Source organism: Crocuta crocuta, unplaced genomic scaffold (assembly GCF_008692635.1).
Source record: "Crocuta crocuta isolate KB4526 unplaced genomic scaffold, BGI_CrCroc_1.0 scaffold147, whole genome shotgun sequence".
In the NCBI taxonomy this organism is placed as follows: Eukaryota; Metazoa; Chordata; class Mammalia; order Carnivora; family Hyaenidae; genus Crocuta; species Crocuta crocuta.
In genome coordinates this window covers 5,274,189-5,298,631 of record NW_027532594.1, presented here as the reverse complement: position 1 = coordinate 5,298,631, position 24,443 = coordinate 5,274,189, and the positions used below count along the sequence as shown (strand labels likewise).

Sequence of the window (24,443 nt, the reverse complement as noted above, 5' to 3'; positions counted from 1 at the left end):
TACTGTTATACCTTGATTTCCAAATAACGAATTGTAATAGCACGAATCAAGCAACTGTAAAATTTTAAAACATCACTAAAAGTAGGTATCTCCAAAGAGGTAGTGGCCTGCTCTGATCTAGCAGTGAGCATTGGGCTGTTTTGTTCTCATAACACTGTCAATAACATCAGCTGGTTGTTTGCAAAAATAAGGTTTTCCCGCTAAATGTTTCCAAGAAGTTAGCAAAATCCAGTGTACTGTTGTATTATAACACAATTGTGTGTTACAATTACACTCTCCTACTCACCTGTAAAGTTTTCTTTAGAGCCAATTCCCTTTCTCTTCTAAAGTAAGAAATGTCCTTTGGTATTCGAATAGAGCTGCAGAAAGATTTATGCAATAGAAGCTGTAATTATAGAAACTGTAATAAACCAAATTATGGATAGGCCCTGATTACTCTTTAACTCTTCACAACTGCTCATTTCTAAGTCTATTCATATTATACTGGATTATTGAGAGTATGTAAAGACCATGTGCTCTGTCTTAGTCTGAATCTCTCTTGTGTCTACCTCATGTTTGCTAAGCCTTTCCATGGGCCAATTTTCCTTTCCTTCACCCTAACATGGTCTCTCCTGCTCTCCTTGATTTATCTCTCTATTTTCAATTCCAGAGCACCAGAAGAGCCACAATGGTGAAGATTTTTCTTTCCCCCACCTACATTTCCTCCGGTAAACTTACCTCTAATGAGTACTGTGTTTATCAGATGTCTCTCTCACCCTACATAAAACTAGTATCAATTTAAACAAGGTGTTTTTATTTTTGTGTTCTTACTAATTTATCAAACATGAAATACTTTGGAAATTATTTTAACTGAGTTGTATTGTCTGAGCCTAGCCACGACGGAGTTGTTTGCATCAGGGGCTCTGACATGAGAAGGTCCAAGCAGCACTGCTGTGGGGCCCAGTAGTGGGGAGGGAGGGGCACCACCCTGTGAAAGGAAGAAGGGAGCTCTCCCCATTTGGGGTAAGGTACACCCCAAGGCTTGGCAGCTTTGGGAACATCAGGGTCCAGCAACCCTGGTATAGACATCACTTTCTCCAGATGAAAGTTTGCAGACATTGGCAAGGAAGCAACAGAAGGTAGCTGTGAAACACATGTGAGAAACCACCTAGAGATTTAAGAGGGGCTGTAGGCAGTGAAATTTAGGTTAACGTTGTTCATATGACTCTATTAGTCCCCATGGGTAAGTTTTAAGGAAAGATGAACATGGACTGTTAGTTTGTACACTTGTCGGCAGTCTCCCCACCCCCACTCTAGGCAGTGGTCCTATGAAAAGACCAGACAAGAGGTCCCTCAGCTGTATGAGTCTAAGCAACCCACTGAGTCATTTGTGTTGAATTCCCTACTGAAGTTGGAGATAATACCTCCCCATCTCCTCACATCTTGGATTTGATGACAAAATTCAGGCAAGCTCTGAAAAAGCCTTAAGAGTAAAAGCATTAATAAATCAAAGCTATAGTTTCGGTGAGTCCTGGGTGCCTGAATCCTGATCGCAGCCTCATGGAGGTGGAGAACCTGTAACCAACTAGAAAGGGAACAGGCAGTCAGGGAAACAGAAGAAACCCACCCCTTTCCTGGCCTCTTGTCTTCTAATTTTTTTGGCATGCTGGATGATTGGGCAGTGTCTCGGGCTTAGCTGCCTACACCTCTTACTCAAATCATGTTTTTCATCTCAGTTCATCTCAAAGTATGTATGAATGATCTAAAAAGTGGTGTGTACCTCAACCCACAAAAATTCACCCATGTGTTTATTTAGGATTGTTTATTCAATATACATTCATTTATTCATTCAGCAAGCACTTATGAGACGCTTAACCACTACAACGACCTAGGCTTATAGGGGTAAACTGACCAAAGAAAACAGATTAAAAAAAGAAAGAAAAATGACCAAGGTGCCATTATGCTACAGTTCTTAATAAATTTTTTAATATAGTGGGTAATGAGAACATTAAAGGTATTATATGGGGTGGACATCTTCCATTTTCTTTGGACTTCAGAACCTAACACAACACCTGGCAAATAGAAGGTGTTCAGTATTTGTTGAATTAATAGGTAGATTCTTCCAGGTGCAGTGTTTAGTGGTTTGGGGGGAGTAGAGAAATACAAGTGTCCAGAGATTTCCCATCACTCTATTCTAAAAGATAAAAGAGACTTCAGGAAGCCTTTCTATCACAATGTACAAAGAGGAGCCACTTGTTTGACACTGAGACACTCAAGTTGTAATAATATCGACACTCGATCTTTGTATGATGTCTTCTAGTTTTCAAAGTGCTTTAACGTGCATTACTTCACTTGATCCTTATGAGATAGGCAAGTTACATATATGTAACCTCATTTTTCACAGAAAGAAACCAAAGTTGAGAGAAATAATGACTTGCATGGTTCCATTCCCTTTTAGCTTCATCTTACAGTCTTTGGTCTGCTTCCTATAACCAGTGGCTTTAAATACATTATAGAATGCATTAAATACTGGTTCTTCAGAATCATCTTTGGAATGAGGTAGTAATGCACCTATTTACTGCTGCTTCTCCTGATCTCCCCTCCCCACCCCTCACCATCCACATTATGTTTACTTGGCTACTCAATCTAACAGGGACCTCATATTGTTCCTCTTGATCGATTGTAGCAATTATACAAAGAGAGGGATCTGAAGGTCCTGAGCCTAAAAGACTTGCCACTTAGGGGCTTATCTGGTTACCTTGTTTCGCCCAAAGAGACTGCTATCATTGGCGGCATTTACCTATAGAAAAGTTCCTAATAAAATACCATTTGGCAGAATTCATTACCAAATATCTAATATTATTTCAGTTTTTATATGCCTCATCAAAATCAAGGTCAAATTCAATTAAAATATTTTTGGAAAAAATGAGACCTCTTTGCATGGAGAATGATTTGCATAATAGCATCTGGAACTTTAAAACAGTGGTATTTGTGAAACGTAAGAGCACTTTTCTATTTTCCTTGGTAGGATATTGCCTCTAAATGTCTTGTCAATACTAGAATATAGGGAAAACTTATGGCCAGCCATAAAATCTGAGCTTGAGATGACAATTGTCTATTTAAAAAACAAGAAGGAGTTAATGGAGATTATGGGGTGAAAATGGGGGCTAAAGCCCCTGAAGACAATGTCTTCTCACTACTACAATTTACCTGTAAGCTCGATGAGTCTCCTGTTCTTCTATCTCAGACTTTAGTTCAGTGAGTTGCAAAGCCAGTTCTTTTTCCAGCTGCTGGATCCTTTCTGTGGAAGCGATCTCATAAATTTCATCCATGATTTGCATTTACTGGTTTATTATATCTCTGAAAAGCAAGGGTACAAATCTTGTGTGGCTGACTGAGTCCCTCGGTAACCATTACCCAGTGTGTGAAACTTTGCCCCTCTTTCTTCAAGAACTCATGTCAACTTTGTGTCAATGTAGGCTTTTGCAATTTGAGGAAATAGGCTGACTAGACCTGTCATTTATGATTTAATTACCATTTATTAAACAGTAGAGAAAACACAAATCAGAACCTCCCAGTTCTCCTTCAGAAATATCCCCACTCAAGCTCTGATAGTGGTGGTTTATTAAAATGAGAATGCATCCCTCTGGCCCAACCCCTGAAGTCTTGATAAAGGCTTGTGGGAATTACACATGAAATGCTATTAACGAAATGCTATTAACACATGAAATGCTATTAACAGTGGTTAAGGTTGACTTTTAGTATCACTTCAACTGGAACAAACAATAGGTGGGTACAGGATCTCTACATGCCTAGAGCATTTCTCCATAAGCCTTTTTGAAGCTATGAACTTCTGACTAGGGAGAATATATTGAGGATGGAAAGCAACCTAAAACGATCATGATCTTTGCACTTTGGGGTTTGGAAGAAAATCATACTTATGCATTTAAATGTGCTTTCTTAATTTTGAATGCTTATATTTGGCATACTGCTTTTACCATTAAATAAAATAGTTGATAGTCTCTCAACCCTACCCCATCCAGTCATAGCCTGTCAAATTCAACACAGTTATTTACTAAGTACTAACTGTCAGTATTTTAATTAACAACACAGATTTACCACATGACCCAGAATGGAACCCATGAATTGCAGGGGATTCAGAAGATGCTGCATTTCCTGTGCTACCGCTCCTACTGTCTTGGACAGGTGGGGTGAAATAACTCTTTGGTCACATTAGAAAGGTTTAAAATATTTAACCCTTCCTTTTTTCCTTTGACATTTCAAGATTTTCATTTTTCTTTTCAGAGATATTTAATTTTCACAAGTTAATCAGCTGTCATTCCAACAATTAAGCTGTAGAGATGTTTTGTGCAAAGGCTTCCTTTGGGGCTTATATATTCTTTTTATAAATATTAGGAATGGAAATGAGCATCCATGCTCAGTCTAGGTTGTGAACCTGCTGAGTAATAAATCTGTCATATTTGGCACACTACTGGAGCTCAATAAAATGCATTGTTGTTCCTAGCAAAAGTAAAATGTTGTTATGAAAAATATTTGCCACTTGGCAGTGTCCTTTCAAGTTGGGCAAACAGTAAAACAGCTGCCTTAACAGCTGCATTCCAATCAGCAGCCAAGAGTGGCAACAACATAGACTGGCTGATTCTTCTTCCAAAGGACGGACATTCTGCCTTCATTTCCTGATCAGTTTCAACACTTCACAGCTCAGAAATGAGAACATTTAATCCTGCAACGCTTAGCTTACTGCACAGTCAAGTAAAAGTATTCACAAGATTAACATAAGGAGAGGTCAGTCTTTGACAACTGTCAATGAAGTGGATCCAACCTAGAGGAATCCAAGCTCACTGAGCACACACATCTTGTGTTAAAGAGGCAAACAACTCTGTGTACTGGAAGGCGGGAGATGGTGGATTTCATTTACGAGCACCTACCCTGTATCAGGCAGGCACTGGGCCTCTTTTAAAGTCTCTGAAAAGAGATTCTCAAAAATCACTTCAAAAGCTTTTTTTAAAAAAAGTACATTTAATTAACTATTGATTGTAACAAATAAAAAAACCTTCCTAAAAGGAAACAATCCATAAAACTAATAGGCAANTGTGAAGGTTCCTCAAAAAATTAATAATAGAACTCCCCTATGACCCAGCAATAGCACTGCTAGGAATTTATCCAAGGGATACAGGAGTGCTGATGCATAGGAGCACCCGGACTCCAATGTTCATAGCAGCACTCTCAACAATAGCCAAAACATGGAAAGAGCCTAAGTGTCCATCAATGGACAAATGGATCAAGAAAATGTGGTTTATCTATATGATGGAATACTACATGGCAATGAGAAAGAATGAAATCTGGCCATGTGTAGCAACATGGATGGACCTTGAGGGTGTTATGCTGAGCGGAATAAGTCAGGCAGAGAAGGACAGCTACCATATGTTTGCACATATAGGAGGATTAGGAGGAACTTAATGGAGGACGGTGGGGGAGAAGAAGGGGGGAAATAGTGGGGTAGAGGGAGAGAGGCAAACCATCAGAGACTCTTGAATGCTGACCACAAACTGAGGCCTGATAGGTGTGGGTGGTGGGGGGGTGATGGGCATGGAGGAGGGCACTTGTGGGGATGAGCACTGGGTGTTATATGGAAACCAACTTGACAATAAACTATTTGTAAAAAAAAAAACCTGCCTAAAAGTGGTAAAATCTAGGGGCGCCTGGGTGGCTCAGTCGGTTAAGCATCTGGCTTTGGCCCAGGTCAGGAACTCAGGGTTCATGAGTTTGAGACCCGTATTGGGCTCTGTGATGACAGCTCAGAGCCTGGAGCCTGCTTCGGATTCTGTGTCTCCCTCTCTCTGCCCCTTCCCTGCTCACACTCTGTGTCTCTCTCTCAAAAATAAATAAACATTTTTTTTAAAGTGGTAAAATCTAAGCTCTAACACAAAGATAGTAAGATTAGCTTGAGCAGTGTTTGTGGGTGTACAATGGGTGGTTAAAGTGGTCTTTGATACTTAAAGCAGGCATGTTTAGGAGAGAAATACTGAGTAACTTTAGACTCTTCTAGGAAAATACTATGTCAAAAACTTCAAGGTGACCACCAAAAGAATAAAAATACAATCTAAACCCTCTCAAACAAGTGGAAGTGGGAGTTAGGAATGGATTTCATAAATCCAATAGATATCAGGAAAATATAGAAAAAGAAAAAACTATTGTAGAAATAAGTTAAAATATATCAATAATAAATGTAAGTGGATTAAGCCCATCTATCAAAGTAAGATTGGTATTATTTCTTCCTTAAATGTTTGGAATAATTCACCTATGAAACATCTTAGCCTGAAATTTTCTTTATGGGAGGATTTTTAATTACAGATTCAATATCTTTTAAAAAATGTGTATTTATTTTTGAGAAGAGAGAGAAAAAGAGAAATAGAGTGTGAGCAGGGGAGGGGCAGAGAGATAGGGAGACGCAGAATCTGAAGGAGGTTCCAAACTCTGAGCTGTCAGTCCAGATCCCAACACGGCGCTTGAACCCACGAGGCTGTGAGATCATGACCTGACCCAAAGTTGGATGCTCAACTGACTGAGCCACCCAGGAGCCCCTACAGATTCAATATCTTTAACAGATTATGATTATTCATATTTTCTATTTCTTTTTGTGTTTATTCTAATAAATTTTTAAAAGAACATTTCATCTAAGTAGACTTTTTTTGTGTAAGTTTGTTCATAATATCCTTTCATATTGTGAACAGCTTTTTGAAGATATAATTAACACACTATACAATTAACTCACTTAGAGTGTACAATGCAATGATTTTTAGTGTGTTCACAGTGTTGCACAACCATCACTACAATCCATCTCAGAACATTTTCATCTCCCCAAAGAAACTCCATATCTCTTAGTAGTTTCTCCCCATTTTTCTGAGTCACCCTACCTAGCAATAGGCAATCACTGATCTACTTTCTGTTTCTATAGATTTGCCCATCCTGGCAATTATATATGAATGGGATCATACAATATATGGTCTTTTGTGACTGGCTTCTTTTATTTCACATAATGTTTTCAAGATTCATCTCTGTTTTAGCATGTTTTAGTATATAATTCCTTTGTTTTACATTTTTATTTAAATTCCAGTTAACAAACAGATATATCATTCAGTTTTACAGCTGAATAATATTCCATTGTATGGCTATACCACATTTTGTTTATTGGATCATCATTTGAAGGAAATTTGGGTTGTTTCTAGTTTTGGGCTATTATGAATAATGCTTTTATGAACATTCGTGTAAAAGTTTTGCCAGACTGTCTTAAAGCAGCTGTACCATTTTATATTCAGCAAAGTATGAGGGTTCTAATTTCTCCACATCTTTGTTATTATCTGTTATCTGTTACACTTCTTATTATCTGTCTTTTTTATTTTAGTCATCCTAGTGAATGTAAAGTGATATCTCATTATGGTTTTGATTTGCATTTCCCCAATGCTAATGATATTGAGCATCTTTACATGACCAGTCATTTGTTTATCTTTGAGGAAATGACTATTCAGATTCATTGCCCATCTTCTTTTTTTAAATTTTTTATTTTTGAGAGAGAGAGAGAAAGAGAGAGAGCACGCGCACAAGTGGGGGAGGGGCAGAAAGAGAGGGAGACACAGAATCTGAAGCAGGCTCCAGTCTTTGAGCTGTCAGCACTGCGCCCAATGTGGGGCTCAAACCTAAGAACTGTGAAATCATCACGAGCTGAAGTCGGATGCTTAACTGACTGAGCTACCAAGGTGCCCCACTTTGCTCATCTTTCAGTTGAGCTTTTTGGCTTTTTTACTAATGAGTTACGAGAGTTCTTTATGTATTCTAGATACATGTTTTATCAGATACATGATTTGCAAATATTTTCTCCCATTCTGCGGGTCATCTTTTCTCTTTCTGAATGCCCTGAGAAGCTTTTTACTTGTTTAATATCTGTAGGATGTATAGTGCTATCTCCTTTTACATTCCTAATATTGATAATTTCTGTACTTGCTATTTTATCTTGATCAGTCTTATTAGAGATTTAGTAATTTTACTAAGTGAGCCATATTAGTTTTATTTTACCTCTAAATGTCTATTTATGTCTGCTTTATCTTTCATTGATTTCTGCTCATTATGATTCATATATTATTTCACTTTCATTTACTATACCAATTAAGTCAATAATACCAATTATATTGAATTATTATTTACATTTTGTATTACTAATAATTTATTATACATTCTTTTTAGTATCTTGGACTTATTTTTCTTTCCCCAGCTCTTTAAAGTTTTATATCAATGATTTGAACCTCCCTCCTAAATGCATGAATTTAAACTATAAATTTCCTTCAAAGCATTGCTTTAGTTACATCACCATTTTAGATGTACTTTCATTATTTCTCATTTTAATCTTTTCTAATTTCCACTGAGAATTCTTCATTGACATATAAGTTATTTAGAATTGGTTCCAGTTTTTGGCTTCAGTTTTCAATGTGATTCCACTGTGGCCTAAGAACAGTCTGCATGATTTCACTTTTTGAAAATCAGTCATCTGTCTTACTGTTCGTTTTTTAGAAAGTAATGTGTTTTCTCTTGCTGCTCTGAAGATTTTATCTTTGCCTTTCAGCATTTCAACTGTAATGTATTTAACTATGGCTTCCTTTGTATATATCCTCCCTGTGTTTTGGGGTTCACTGAGCTTTAATGTTTGGGCTGATACATCAGTTTGGGGAATTTCATGACTATTATCTCTTCAAATATTGCTTCTGCTCCATTCTCTTTCATTCTTATCCCTCTAGGACTCTAATTAAACATTCACTTGATTACCTCACTATATTCCATATGTCTCTTTTACTCCATTTAATTCATCCCATTCTTTTTGTCTTTGTGCTTCATTTTTAGATATTTCTATTTTTCCACCTTCAAGTTCACTATTTTTTGCTCAAAGCTCTTAAAACTACCCAGTAAATTTTCACTTTTAGCTGTTGTATTTTTAAGTTCTATAATGCATATTATTTTTATAGATTGCAGTTTTTCAAAATTATGTGTAATTTTATTCAATTTGCCCAACTTTTCCTCTTTTTCTGTGTATATGTGTGTGTATGCATATGTATATAATAATTATTTTAAAGTCCCTGTCTGCTAATTCTAACATCTGGATCATCTGTGGGTCTTTTACTATCTGCTTTTTCTCTCATCACTCATACTTTCCTGCAACTTCTCAAGTCTTATCATTTATTATATGCAATGTTTGGTGTATAAAAGAACCAATGGGACTGAAAATGATGTTATTTTCCCCCATAAAGGTTCTCCCTTTATTTTGTTAGATGTATAATGTGAAGGGCTGGTCATCTTAATCCTATCAGGAATTGAATTAGATTGAGGATGGAGTCTGGTTTTAATTAGACTCAGTTTGCCTCTTCTTTGTCCTTTTTCTTCAGGTGTGGCTCACCTGGACTTCTGACTGACAGCTTGGCAAGTCTCTCTCCTTCAGCCCTTAAACACTATGGGAGAATCGGTTCTGCCCTTAAGAGATTAATTTAACTCCATAGCCTCCTATACCCCATGCAGCTTCAAAATCTAGCAAATGTCTTGAGAGGGGAAACTAGCCAAGTATTTCATGCTGGCTTTCTGTCTCTGGTGAGATTTTGTCTCCTAATCACTGTGGATAGAGTTAACTCTGCCTTTCCAATACACTTTCCTTTATGAGTGTGGCCTTCTGAAGCTTTTGACTTGTAGCCTGGCTTTTCTCTTTCTCCTCATCCCTGGAATTCTGTCCTTCAAAGGTTTTGAGCTTAGTCCCCCACAACATCAAGTTCAATATCTGGTAAAAACGTGAGGGACAGGCCTGTCATGTTTGGCACAGTCCCTCTCTCTAGAAGGAATTTATCGCCTAAGCACCAAACAAGTGAAGGTTTTATTCTGCCTTTCTGGGCCAGCTCTCCAGGCTCTTTTATAATCCAACGTTCAGCAAATATCCATGATATATTTCTGACTTCCTTAGATTCAAATCTGGTATGTCTGCACCCAAGGTCTTCAAAAACTTACCTGGCTTTTCTTTATCCCAGTAGTCTCTGTGCCAAAAACAGAGTCAATATGACCAGAATTGGTAAATGATCTAAGGAATAAAACAGCCAGGGATTGTTAGCTCACTCATGAGAGGTCTCCCTTTTCTAGAAATTTAGTTCATTTAGGCTTTGTTGTGTCCACAACTTTCCAATGACTTTACACATAACTTCATAATTTATCTGTTTCAGTGGAAGCCTGGTCTTTCTACTAAATCCTACCTAAAGTAGAAGTCTCAATACTTACTTGAGAAATACCACACACAATGTATTCTGATGTTTTCTACTCTATTTTATTAAAAACAACTTCTGGGGGCACCTGGATGGCTCAGTCAGTTAAGTATCTGACTCTTAGTGTCAGCTCAGGTCATGATCTCATGGTACATGAGTTCAAACACTGCATCAGGCTCTGCTCTGACAGTGTGGAGCCTGCTTGGGATTCTCTCTCTCCCCCCTCTCTCTCTGCCCCTATCCTGGTTACACACATACACTCCCTTTCTTGAAATAAATAAATAAACTAAAAAAAAACAACCAAAAAACTTCTGGTCACAACTCACTGTTAGTCAATGTCAGAGTCCACTAATGAGTCTTGAGAAAAGTTGGTCTAACAAGTATCTGGGAAAAACCAAGGTGTCTGGCTATTTGGAAGAGGAGGCTCATCAAAGGGATATGGATTAAAAGAACCTCAATCCTCTTAGTGTTATACAAATTCTTGAAGTATGGAATTCTGCCTATATTTTTTTCTCACTGAAAGACTTGGCAAATTTAATTTTGTTCTACCCCTTCTCTCTTTTTCCTCAATCAAAATAAAATTTTTATGATTTGTCTTAGTCAGTATTATGATCCTGCTTAATACACAGTTTCCATTCTTTTGTCCACAGAGATATGGCAATTAAAAAAAAATCTACTCTCCAAATTACCCACTTAAACTTGGTCTTTTCCCCATGTATTGTTAGTTCTTTTCCTTTATAATAACTACCTCAGTATTTGTTTGTGAAAGGGTTTTCAACTACCAAGGACCAAAAGAAGCATGTGTGGAAGCAAAACTGACACATTGTTCTGCTGCATCAGTGTGTGTATATATCATAATCAGAAAATAAAACAACTTGAACCCTGAAACAAAATAAGAAAACAAACACAGGGTCACTGTGTCTAGTTCACTTTTCCAAAAAAAGAATCCTTAAGTTTTGTTTATTAGTATTGACTCCCTCATAAACACAATTTTATCAACTTTTATAATGTTGATTTGTGAGAACCTCTGTAGTTATGACAGCCATGTGAGAAAATTGCTGTCTTTTCTATCATGAGCAGACTAACTACAAGCTAACAGTGTTGATAATTTTGTCAGTTTCCCCCCTCTTATATTTAACATTTTTAAAATGTTTTTATTTATTTATTTTTGAAAGAGAGACAGAGCACAAGCAGGGTAGGGACAGAGAGAGACACACAGACTCTGAAGCAGGCTCCAGGCTCTGAGCTGTCAGCACAGACCCCAATGCGGGGCTTGAAAGCACAAACCGTGAGATCATGACCTGAGCCAAAGTCGGATGCTTAACCAACTGAGCCACTCAGGCACACCCCCAACTCTCGTAGTTTTTTATTTGGTGACCTAGTCCTTTTAAACTTGGGAGTTTCTTACAAAATGTTCTTAAAAGTAAACGTTCCTTTAATAAATGTGCTGTCTTTGATTATCTCTTTGACAATTCTATAGATTCTACCAAGATTTTATGTATTTATCTACCAGGAGTAGATACTGCTCAGCCAGAACCAAGTAAACTACAACTAAGAGCTCTTTGCCTTTTATCTTTTGCCAGTCCTAGGGTGAATCTTCTGTAGAAATAGGGTTTTAATTTAGTTGATTCTATTTCTTTTTTATAACTGTTTGGTTTTTGTTTCTTGGTTAAGTCTGGTTTTCATGCTAGTTCTGTTTTGTACACAACTGCTATTTTTCCTTTGGCAGCAGCAATATTGGTAATACAGTTTTTAATGGTCTCTCTGGTCTTCATGATGTAACAAATGACAGAGTATTTTATTGTATTTTACATTTGATTGTATTTACATTTTACATTTAAACATTCTGTTAGCTCCTGTCATTTGAGATACATCTTTCTTTGCCTTTAGGTCTTGAGACCTTGAGTTAGTCAAATTGATGACTGGTTTCACTAGTAGGTTGGAAAGTTGTTCATATCACTCCGTATAGTACTCATTTATTACCGCCTTACCACTGGTGAAACTTTCTATGTTGCTTTCATGTTGTGTGTCGCTCTGATTCAAATCAAGATAAAAATGTTTTCATGCCCACTGGCATGAAGAGCAGCTGTTGGAGATATGGAGCTGTAAGCATCAGCCAATGAGATTCTGTACTTTGATTACATTTGATCCATCTGTGGCTAACGTTATAAAACCAAGTTGTTGGTTCTTAAAAGCCTTCTTTCCTCCTCAAAAGGGAAGGTACAACTTTCTACAATAGTCTATTTACAATTAAAAACTTTCTCTGAAGTCAGCGTTCTCTGGCCCTTGGGACACTGTTAGAGATTAACAGGCCATAAAAGCTGTCATTTGAACACACTATATATGGATATATGATTACAACAGACAAATTTACCATGAAAGAGGACAAAATATACACAATGAATAAAATTTGAAATGGTTTTTACATAGATTTAGAGCAAAGGGTAGAGACTTTCGGTTTTGCTTGGATGGTACACACATTCTACAAATAAATCTGAATTTGTGATAAAGAATGATTGCCTTTGACTTGCTTAGAGCTTCATGATCCCTGCAAGAAATCTAAAAAGTTCTGGGTGCATAATTTTTACTCTCTCCTCTCAAAAGAAAATAGGAAAGCATAAATAAATAAATAAGCCCTAAAGATGTATGAAAGAGCTTGGTGCCCAAAAATAAGGTGTTAATAAATCTAAAGTTGTGCTTCCAGCTCAACCCCAAATCTGACTGGAAAATTACTACAAAAATAGCCTTGTTTACCAGTTGACAAGAAAAGTAATGAGATGCAAATTAACAGCAGATAGAAAAATAGAAAGAAAACTTTAGTGCTGTTAAACAAAACTTGAAGAGTTCCTAAATATTTGGTATGAAAAACAGAAAAATTTAAGCAATCATGTTTCTAATCAAGGGGAATCCTTGGACAAATTACACTGGTTTAATAATGCTGTTTTGAACAGATGTCTCCTTTCTGATTTAATTACAGTGTGAATTAAAATGTTAGCATACTATTCTAATTTATGCAAGACAGGTTTGTTTTCTCATGGAAAGCCTAGATAATTAACCTTTATACTTTTCTAATTCCTGAATGAATATTAAACTGAGTTACTCATTTAATTAGTAATCTTTGGATATAAATTATATCTAAGCAAGTCATTTGTATAGAACAAAATAAATACTGGGTCAATAAACATAGTTTTAACATACCCTTGCCTTTTGTTTTTATACATTTTAAGTGATCATTAATTAATAGATTGAAAAGATATATATGAAAAACTGAGGTATTTTGGTGTACATATTCTTTCTTGAAAGAAATGTGTTTTAAATTGCCTGTAAGCTTCTTTAGTCACTTAATCATATCTTTTCTCCTCTGGTAACTTTTTTTGATATGGCATTTCCCAAATTCAGTCTCAAAATTCAGAATAATAAACTATTACTATGTCTTCTACATGATTCTTTGGGGTTTCCCAAACAGTTGCTAGACAGCCTCAAAGTTTTGCTAATTTATCCTATAAAAGGAGGGATACTAAAAATAATTAGTTATGTTTGGTATACTGCAGATTTTTATTAGCTCAAAACTACTTTAAAAGTCATCCTGCTTATCCAGTCTTACATATGAAAAGAACTTACACAGCAGTTAAGAGGAGCTTAAACTAAGTTAATTACATTTAAGTAAAATGTATTACTATAAATCTAAAAAAAAGATATTTTTAGCAATGTGTAACTTTCAGATTGGACAGAAGCATACTCATGTCCACATACAAAGATTGGCACAGTAAGTATTTTTAAACTTTATTTATTTTTAAAGTTTATTTGAGAGAGAGAGAGATACAGCAGGGAAGGGGAGAGAGTGAGAGAGAGAAAATTCTAAGCAGGCTCCACATTTTCAGCACAGAGACCTATGTAAGGCTCGATCTCATGAACCATGAGATCATGACATGAGCTGAAATCAAGAGTCAGATGCATAATCAACTGAGCCATCCAGGAACCTCCAAAATTGATTTTTTAAAGGAATATTTTATTTGCAGTTGACAATCCTAAAAATATTTTCTGAGACAAATTAAAAGAACCTGGAGACTTTTTAATGCCTACTCAGTCCATAAATTATCCTCCTCTCCGGATGAACACTGACTAAATCCTTATAAAATGATTATGTGTTACTCCAGAAAAAAGATTCCACTCCCCACTGTTTTAGTATTGTTGGCCTTTATAAAATTAACCTAAGCCATTGAGTCTTGTCATCCATGGACAGTTTCTGTTTCTTTGTCAAGTCCCCATAAGATACAGAGCAAAAACGGAATCTTCTGGAAGAAACATGAAAAGAATGAAAGCCTTGGTAAAGGCTTTACCATACTTGTAATTGTTGACTCCATAGGGAGTAGACTCATGGAAACAGATTTTTCAGTATAAACTGGTATCAGCATGACAAAAGGATACCTGTCAGACTATCAAAAGATAGAGTCGGGATTTCTAGGATTCATTAAACTGAGAAGCAAATGACTTAAAAAAATTGAGTGTTTCACCTCAAATTACAAAAACAAGAATTTATTACCTAGGACTAAATGAGTTAATCATGGTTAATGCTTTATTTCTAATGAACATACATTATTTTGATCTATTGGATACACTTACATAAACTGGTAGAAACATTCCTTAAATGGTATTATATTCCAACGGATCCTTTAGAATTGCAGAAAAAAAATATTTGAAAATTCTTAATATAATATGTAAGTAATAGACTGTCAGGAAAACAAAAATAATGATTCTGGAGAAAATGACATATAAATGTACCACAAAATGGTAGAAGTTGTTAAATATTACACAAAATGCCTTTCCTAAGTTTCCTTACTTTCGTAGCTATTTAGCACAAGTTCAATTAAAACCTGTTCTCCTTCCTATCAAGTAGTAATTTAAAAATTGCTTTACTGTCTGTGGCTATGCCTCAAATCCCATTAAATTCGGTATGGCAAGCCCATTACTAAACAAGTTCCAAGCAACTCAACTGAGGTGAACTGAATGGCTCTTGGCTCCTGATTTCAGTATACGAGCTGGTAAGAGCAATATCTTACATATACAGGAATGACAGCCTCAAAGACTTTACAAAGCCTCCAAAGTTAACCCCTAAATTTTAGTATCACGTCTCTAGTTTCAGTAACCAGATTATAAAAAGGTCTCTGCGCACAAAGCATCACCTTATATCACATCCATATAATAAAACTGACCAAATAACACAAAATATCAAAGTAATGATACTGCATCATAAAATTAGTAGGCAAATTATGGGGTCAAAGCCATGCTTTAGAAGGAAACTTGGAGGCAAAACTTACACCTTAACCAGATGGGTAAGCAATGCACATCAAATTCCAGAGTCAGAACACAAAATGAAGCAACAGTGTGAAGGGTCAACACAACATGTGTAAGTTGTACAAAGCTTTCACGTTCCAAAGAAAGGTTTGGTCTTTACTCAGCTCACAGGAGATGAACTCTAAGGCCTTAGAATATCCTGCCTGATGATGTTTTTGTTACCTAGGGACTGTAGGTCTCCCCCATAGTCCATGCTAACAATGCAATTTATGGTCTACGATGGTCTTGGGCCATGCAGTATCAGCTTGACCTGTAGAGGGGCTGGCGACTGAAGGCTGGCCATATGGGCAGTCAGCCATGCTTGTGTGATCAGTCCATACTGAAAAACCTGGACTCCAAAGCTTGGAGGACTTCCTTGTTTAGCAATATTGCAAACATATCATCGCACATCATTGCGAGAATTAAGTGCTTGTCTGCATGATTTCACTGGAAGAAGACAACTGGAAGCTCATGCCTGGTATTTCCTGGACTTTGCCTTATGTCCCTTTTTCAGTTGTTTATTTAAATCTGTATTCTCCTGCCATAATAAACCAAAACTGTGAGTGCAACAGCTTTTCTAAGTTCTGTGTGTTCTTTTATTGAAATCATTGAACACAAAGATGGTCTTGGGGGAATCTATGCAAAGACGCTTTGCAACCTTGAGATAAAGCAACATAAGCAAACAATCACCCTGTCTAGTTCTTGCTCCTCAAGTAAATGAAATTGAGTCTTTCTTGTAAGTTACTCTCTAATTAAAACAACTAAATCTCTGATTTTGGAAATGTTTGAAGATGTGTGATGGTCTTTTGGGATATGGCAATTATGTGAAAAAAAAAAAAAGTGCTGTTTTACACCTTGAAGACAGTATATGCTAACTTGGTGACCTTGGTAAGTTTGTTGGTTGCTTTTTTCCTCTAAATGCTTGTCATAGTTTTAATTGGTTAAGGCCGTCCTTCTAAAGCTTGGACTCCTTCTAGATCTTTTTTGCCTATAAGTTCTTTTTCTTTTCTAAATGCTTTAGTCTCTAAGTGGTTTATGTTTTATTTCAGCAGGTCTGAATCAATAGCATTTTAGTAGACTCGTTAAGAGAACTCTACTTTTTGTGGAACATCCATAGGAATGTTTAGAAGTGGCTCTGAGAATTTGAAATCACAAGGCAAATATTCTACCCAAATACCAAAGTCACAGCTCTCCATCTACTTGAAACCTATGCTATAAAAGAACAAAAATACCCTATCTGAAAATTTAGCTTAGGTGCCCAGCATTTAAATCATACCATAAGAGAGAATCAAGATATGTAATAACTGATATAAATTCTTCCAAGTTTATCAGAGAAGTTATATACATAAAAATCACAGCATAAGTTTTTAACATACCAGTTCCTTTTGAGATTAAAGTAAAAGTAGAAATTCTGAGCCTAAAAATAACTTATTTTAACTCTGGTATTGTAATTTCCCAGCTTTAAATTTGCTAGCCTAGTTTATTTTGGAGAAAGCAAAGATCATAATGCTTTTTATGTTGTGTTCAAGCATTCAATAGTAAAGATATTAAGAGCACTATTCTCTCATAGGTATTACATATTTTAAATTTGGCTGTCTCTGAAAAGATATTTTTAAGGTGTTAAACATTTTTCTTTTGCTAGAAATTATAAACTATAAAACCAGAAATGTTCCATAGAATTCTCAGGAGTGTTTTTAAATGTAATTTTAAATGGGTTTCCTGTGTACCAATATGATTTATGTTTTAAATAACACATTTGTAGAGTTAAAAGGACCTACAGTGAAAAAAAGTGAAGTACTTTCCAGTTCAGCAGGAAGATTCTGGACAACTGCCCTGTAAACATCAATCTTATATTTCAGACAAGAAATTATTCACATTCTGTACTAGTTCAGTAATAGACTTTTCTAAGAAATACAAGTCAATGTACATTTAACTTTAAAGAAAACTAACTAAAAATACCTTCCAATGATTTCTGAACTTATCCTAAAATTTACTTAATCAGGCTAAATAAAATTAGGTCAACAGTGTATTATTTTACCTATGACTAGGAGGTCTGTTTATTTTACAATCTTCCTTTCATAAAGACTAAGATCCCTTTATTTAATCAACTTTAATAATGTATAATTAATAAACTTTTAAAAGTAGGTAGAATCCCTTTGTTCTATTCTCCATTCCAGTGTTCGCTTCCCTATGGCATTTCTATGTCTGAGTATAATCCAGAGCTGATATGGCTATAAAGGAACACATTGAAAAGAATATCAAAAGTCACAGAAATAGAGCCTCTTATAAGTACTTTATTTAACGAAGCTATTTTTCGGGTAATGTATTTATATACTTAACCCACGCACTTATTAAAAACATTCTATCAGGTCTAGGGCTCAGTAAAATGACATGACTTTAAAGAGTACCACATTGATAGTATATCAGATTTCTAATATTTGCAGTGCTGTTGATTGTTGATGTTCAGATTTGACATGCACACAGTTTCTCTCTCACAAATCTCATATCTTTATGAATTTTAAAACTACCCAGGGGCACCTGGGTGGCTCAGTTGGCTAAGCATCCAGCTTCCAATTTCGGGTCAGGTCATGATCTCATGGCTCCGTTCTGGGCATGGAATCTGCATGAGATTCTCTCTCTCCCTCTTCCTCTGTCCCTTTCCCATATGGACGCATGCATGTGGACACTCTCTCAAAAAAATTTTATTAAAAAATTAAAAATTAAAAAATAAAAGATGAAATTACACACACACACACACACACACACACACACACACACACACACACACACTGTCTTAAGCACCTGCAGAACAAATTTCTTTCCTACCCATAGGACTCATGCTTTGTTAGACTGCACACAGAGGCAGTGACTACATAGCAACAATGGATGAAGAATAATGAGGTCATTTGTTAGGGAATTCATGTTGAATACATTCATTTGGGCCCACATTAGAAAAGTGACATTTCTATAATATAGGTTGGTTAGTATTTGAAAAGAGTGTTCTATAGACCAGTAAATGTAATGGTGTTAAAACAGAATATCTACGTGTAAAAATATAGAAAACAGATCTGTAATAGTACTTCTGGGATAAATAGTAGATTGCCACAAGCCATGTGGGCTATTTGGGAGTATTCCTATTTTAAACTGGCTACCTCTCTTTCCTCCACACTTTTCAAATATATTCCTTTTAAATATTTATTAAGAGCCAACTTTTTCTTCCTTAACATTTAGGACTACATTTTAAATTGTAATCCACTACTCACAGAGTTTCACAAAAACACTGACGACCTTCTCTATGTGTGATGTACCCTGATATTTTCAATGCTATTCTAATCATTTAAAAAGTGTTCATAGTGACCCACTAAATGGATTTCACAATCCATTAGTAGGATATGACCTGCAGTTTGAAAAACACTGACTGGGTCCAACAGATGGGGAAGCTGAAGTGTGAAGACACTGAGTGGCTTAATTCATAAGAAAATTGAGTGGTCGGGGCACCTGAGTGGCTCAGTTGGTTAACCGTCAGACTTCGGCTCAGGTCAGATCTCATGGTTCGTGGGTTTGAGCCCTGCGTCAGGCTCTATGCTGAGAGCTCAGAGCCTGGAGCCTGTTTCGGATTCTGCGTCTCCCTCTCTCTCTGCCCCTTCCCCACTCATACTCTGTCTCTCTCTGTCTCAAAAATAAATAAACTATAAAAAAATTTCTTTTAAAGAAAAGGGAGTGTTAATCACTTGCATAATTCTGTGCAAGTCAATCATTGGTCTCTAGACTAAAACTTTTCTGTAAAACTATTATTTTTCTGTTTTAGTCTAAGTCATTATTATTTTATTTTTTCCCTCTTTATTCTCTACTCCTTTCTCGTTTTATTTCAGTGTTTCATACCCATTTTTCCTACTCATGCCTTGATACCTGGTTATGTAGACAATACTTGTTTGAAATTCATATTAAGTGAACTAGTATTTTCAATCAACGAGAATTAAGAGTCCTAGACCAATACTTCCATGAGGTGAAAAAGCAAATGAAAGCTATATATATTAAGAAACAGAACAAAGAAATACAAATAGGTTAACTTTATCTATCAATAGATGAGAAATTTAGTAGATAAATATTTAAGCATCTTCTTTGGGATGGTCATTATACCTCTATGTCACCTATTGTTTTCTTCTTTCTGTTATATTTCTGTACAGTCTCCTCTATCAGACTATAAGCAACTTGGAGAGAGGATCCATGCATAATGTGTCTTTGAATCTCCCAAAGCATCTAGCACAGCATCCTGAAGATCAGCAAATACTTGATTAGAGATCAGTAAATACTTCCTGAATGAACATGTCCAAGACACCAATATACAAATAAAGAACTATATTTCTTCTCTAATCTCTTCCTCTTAACATTATGAAATCAAAGAAAGCATGATTCTGAGTGCCTGTTGTCTGTACACCCAAACAATGAAATACTTGAATATTTTAACCAAATATTATGTAAAATTTGGTCACATACGCTTGAAAGATGAAACAGCAGCACAATTGAACTGGTGCCTAAAACAGCAGTACCTGACCCAATATGCTTACTCTGATGAGACCATAAAAGAAGGTTAACAAAGTTTCATGACATGTAATTATCAAATATTTATTGAGAGGGCTGCTTAAGGGCTAGGTATTTTGCTGAGTGCTAGGCTACAGTGGTAAGCAAGGCAGGATTGTGCCCTTAGGGAGATTTCAGTCTATGATGGAAGACAAACAAATAAACAATAACAAGTATACTAAGTGCAAACAAAGATAGGAGAAATACCTAGAAGAGGCAGCTAAGCCAGATTTGGGAGAAGGCACAGGTATGAGGAGGAGATTTAAAGAGGGCTTCCTAGAGGAAGCAGTAAATTGAGACCTGAAGAATGAGGGAAGGCTAGACAAGCAATACCTATGCAGGAAAAATCTAGGCAGAGAGTATGATGGATCATTTCACCCTTATTTTAAAAGATTATTCTAGAAAGCTGATTATTTCACAGAACTTTTTATCTTTAAAATTTTTTTAAAATTTTATTTAAATCCAAGTTAGTTAACATATAGTGTAATAATGATTCAGGAGTAGAATTTAGTGATTCATCACTTACATATCTTTTTTGACAGATAACTAACTCATAATTCCCAACATCCCTCCTCTAAGCACATTGGATCCAGTCTTCCAACACTGCAGACTGCTGAACTGGTCATTAATAAGACCTGTATTGTCACAAAACTGCCTTAGAGCATAAAGTAACAAGGGATCAATTTGCTTTTCTATTATTTTCTACTGAAACTGTTAAAGCACATAGGTACACAATGGACCATACACATATAATAAGAAATAAACTTCTTCAGTGGGAGGAGGGGTGCTAATTTATAGTTCTAATAATTGCCTACGGTATCTTGTAGGAACTTACACCAAATGAGAATTCAATGACTCTATGCCAATAAGGAGAACACTCCCAAAAATACCACCAGGAAATAAAATCAACCTGATTCTTCAAATGATTAATTCACAACTACAATAAAAACAAACTGTGCCTTAGACCACATTTTAAAACTTTAAACTTTTGTTATGATTAATTCTCCTTACATAACAAAATATGAAAAAGGAATTAAAGAAGTTACACAAAAATAAGTATACAGATTATGAAGAAAAAGGCTGAAGCATTCGCAAAGTCCAATTACCGAGAAGTAAATTTAGTTTTACATCGATGGCAGCCAATATAATCTTATTTATCTTCATCTCATTTTAATCAAAAGGTTTCATGGCACCCATAATGAGGTTTTTTTCCCCCCTCACAGATGCTATTATGTCGTAGAGAGTTTTGTCTTGTTATACATTTGGGAGTCAGTTTAGTTATCTGAACTTCACATACAATTAAATGTTCTCAGTACAGACAGCTTTAGTTACAGCTGAATAGAGTTCCAGGAAACCCCATTAGGAGTTTCACTATTTACTCTACACCAACAATGGCAGCTGGTACATTTTTGGCCACGGTGAGCAGTCCTTTCATTGTGTATAACCAACCAGACTTTCCACCCTTAGTATGATTCTCACCACACTGCAATCAAATTTTAATTTTTTGATGTCCTGTTACAGATTAAGACTACTCCTTTATAGTTAAAATTGTATTTTTGAAGTAAAAAGTCTATATAAAAATCTCAAAAACAACTCTTTTCTTTGAGAGAGACGGCGGGCGGGGGGGGGAGGGTGAGGATCGTGTACTAGTGCATGTGAGCAGCTGAAAAGCAAAGGGAAAGAGAGAATCTTGGACAGGCCCTATGTTGGGGCTTGATCTCAAGACCCTGAGATCATGACAGGAGCCAAAATCAAGGGTTGGATGCTTAACCCACTAAGCCACCCAGGTGCCCCTCAAAAATAACATTTAAACACACCATCACTGCTAGCTAGCTATTTTAAGTATCTTCTTTTATCTTATACTGCTGAAAAATGAGCATTTCCCTTCAACCCTCCTATCTTCAGCTAATACCCAATAAAAGTGGCTAGGCTGCCAATGACGCACACTAGTACAGTTTAATGGACTGAGCCACCCAGGCGCCCCATACACACAAGTACAGTTAACTCAAGATTACAACTATTTCCAGAATTAGAATATTCACAATAAACACTCAATGCCGTTTTAAACACTCAAACTTTCTAGTTTCACAGTTTCACCAAAGTTGAGACCTGTCTTGGCTAGACAGTTCCAATTTCATTTTTTCAATTTCTGATTATATAAAAAACAAACAAACCTGTTTTTCACTTAAGTGAACAGAATCCACGATATCCTACCGAGTCTCTGCCAGGCAGAGCGCAGCTGTGGGGTTGCTATGGCAACTCTTGTACACTGGCCACAGATTGTCCCTGTCCAAGAAGGAAATCATTTGCTCCACCCCTGAGAAGTCAAAGGCTCTGGTAAGCAGCAGTCTGTGAGCAGGACACATTTTTAGTTCAGTGGCTGTGACGGAGCAATGAGAGACAATTCTTTAGTGTTTCTCCATAATAAATATCACCCAACAACCAAAACAGACTCCAAATCAAGTTGCTGTGTGTGATTATGTATTTCTGCACCACAGTAAGAGTATATTCTTTACCCACTCTCACTAGAAACCTGAGCTAAGGAATAAGCCAGAACAATTTCCTCTCAGACACACAGAAAAGAAGAAATGAAAAAACCCAAATAATTAGAATATCCTACTTTTATGAAGAATACATTTTGGCTTTTGCTTTCAGCTTTAACACATGCAAACTCAGGTTGTCTGACAATTTTTGGTGGGGGAGGGGGCAGTCAGATTTAACATTTACTGAGTTTTTATTCAGTGCCAACCCTTCTGTTGGATACCCTGTGAGTTAGGTAGCAATACAATCCCTACTTTACAAATAAGAAAAGGAGGCTCTGTAAAATTCGATTGTCCAAGCTACTAAATGGTGGAGTCACAATTTGAACCCAAATCTTTTTTTTAATAATAGTTTATTGTCAAGTTGGTTTCCATATAACACCCAGTGCTCATCCCCACAAGTGCCCTCCTCCATGCCCATCACCCCCCTTCCACTCCTCCCACCCCATCTGTGCAAACATATGGTATCTGTCCTTCTCTGCCTGACTTATTTTGCTCAGCATAACACCCTCAAGGTCCATCCATGTTGCTACACATGACCAGATTTCATTCTTTCTCATTGTCATGCAGTATTCCATTGTATAGATAAAACACATCTTTTTTTTTTTTTTTTTTACAAATAGTTTATTGTCAAGTTGGTTTCCATAGAACACCCAGTGCTCATCCCAACAAGTGCCCTCCTCCATGCCTATCTCCCCTGCCCCAACACCCCTCAGTCCTCAGTTTGTTCTCAGTATTCAAGAGTCTTTCATGGTTTGCCTTCCTCCCTCTCCCCCACTATTTTTTCCCCTTCTTCTCCCCCATGGTCCTCCGTGAAGTGCCTCCTAATCCTCCTATACGTGCAAACATATGGTATCTGTCCTTCTCTGCCTGACTTATTTTGCTCAGCATAACACCCTCAAGGTCCATCCATGTTGCTACACATGACCAGATTTCATTCTTTCTCATTGCCATGTACTATTCCATCATATAGATAAACCACATCTTCTTGATCCATTTGTCCATTGATGGACACTTAGGCTCTTTCCATGTTTTGGCGATTGTTGAGAGTGCTACTATGAACATTGGGGTCCATGTGCCCCTACGCATCAGTACTCCTGGATCCCTGAATCCAAGTCTTCTAATTCTGAAATCTTACAGTTTTTTTCCTACACTACACTGGTTTTCCATGAAAATTCTCAATGCTTAACTGAAATATTCAGGTGTTCCTAGAATGATTTTTTGTTTTATCAATAGTTTCACAACTGTTGACTTCACTACTGATAAACTAAGTGTAGTTAGTGTAGGTGCATGGAAAACAAAGGCACAGAATGATATAGGGCTGCATTATGGTCCTGGTGAGGTTTTTGCTAAGTTCAAACTACAGCACTCACATTCTTAAGGAGGAAAGGCAAAGTTGAAAAATAGGTAAGGTGATGAAAATGAATACAGATGAAGCACTCTGTGGAACATCTCTGGGGCTGAAGAAGCTGCAGGGGAGAGGGAATAAGAGTGGGTGAAGGACACATGCAGTATTTAAACCAGAGACAATCTTTCATCTCTATCATTAGTTATTTTCAATGATATTTTCAAGTATCCATCTGCCCATTTTCAGTTATTTCTCCACTTCAGGTTTGGAAAGTTCCTCTAACATATCACCTCTGCTGTCAGTGAGAATGAATCAGTTTTCTTCTTCCCTCACCAGAAGTTTTAAAATTACCCC

At 36.5% G+C, this 24,443-nt stretch overlaps 1 protein-coding gene across 3 annotated transcripts in view; it reads right to left on the bottom strand.

Moving 5' to 3' along the window:
• CEP57L1 (centrosomal protein 57 like 1) overlaps positions 1–24,443 on the bottom strand; it is a 96,857-nt gene that overhangs the window by 4,409 nt on the left and 68,005 nt on the right. For all 3 annotated transcript variants that reach the window (XR_013339008.1, XR_013339007.1, XR_013339006.1), the window contains exons 12-15: positions 24,115–24,210; positions 22,376–22,581; positions 3,190–3,339; positions 287–359 (exon numbers count right to left, since the gene is read on the bottom strand). The gene's annotated coding sequence lies outside the window, so the exon portion shown is untranslated. The remainder of the gene's footprint in view (positions 1–286; positions 360–3,189; positions 3,340–22,375; positions 22,582–24,114; positions 24,211–24,443) is intronic.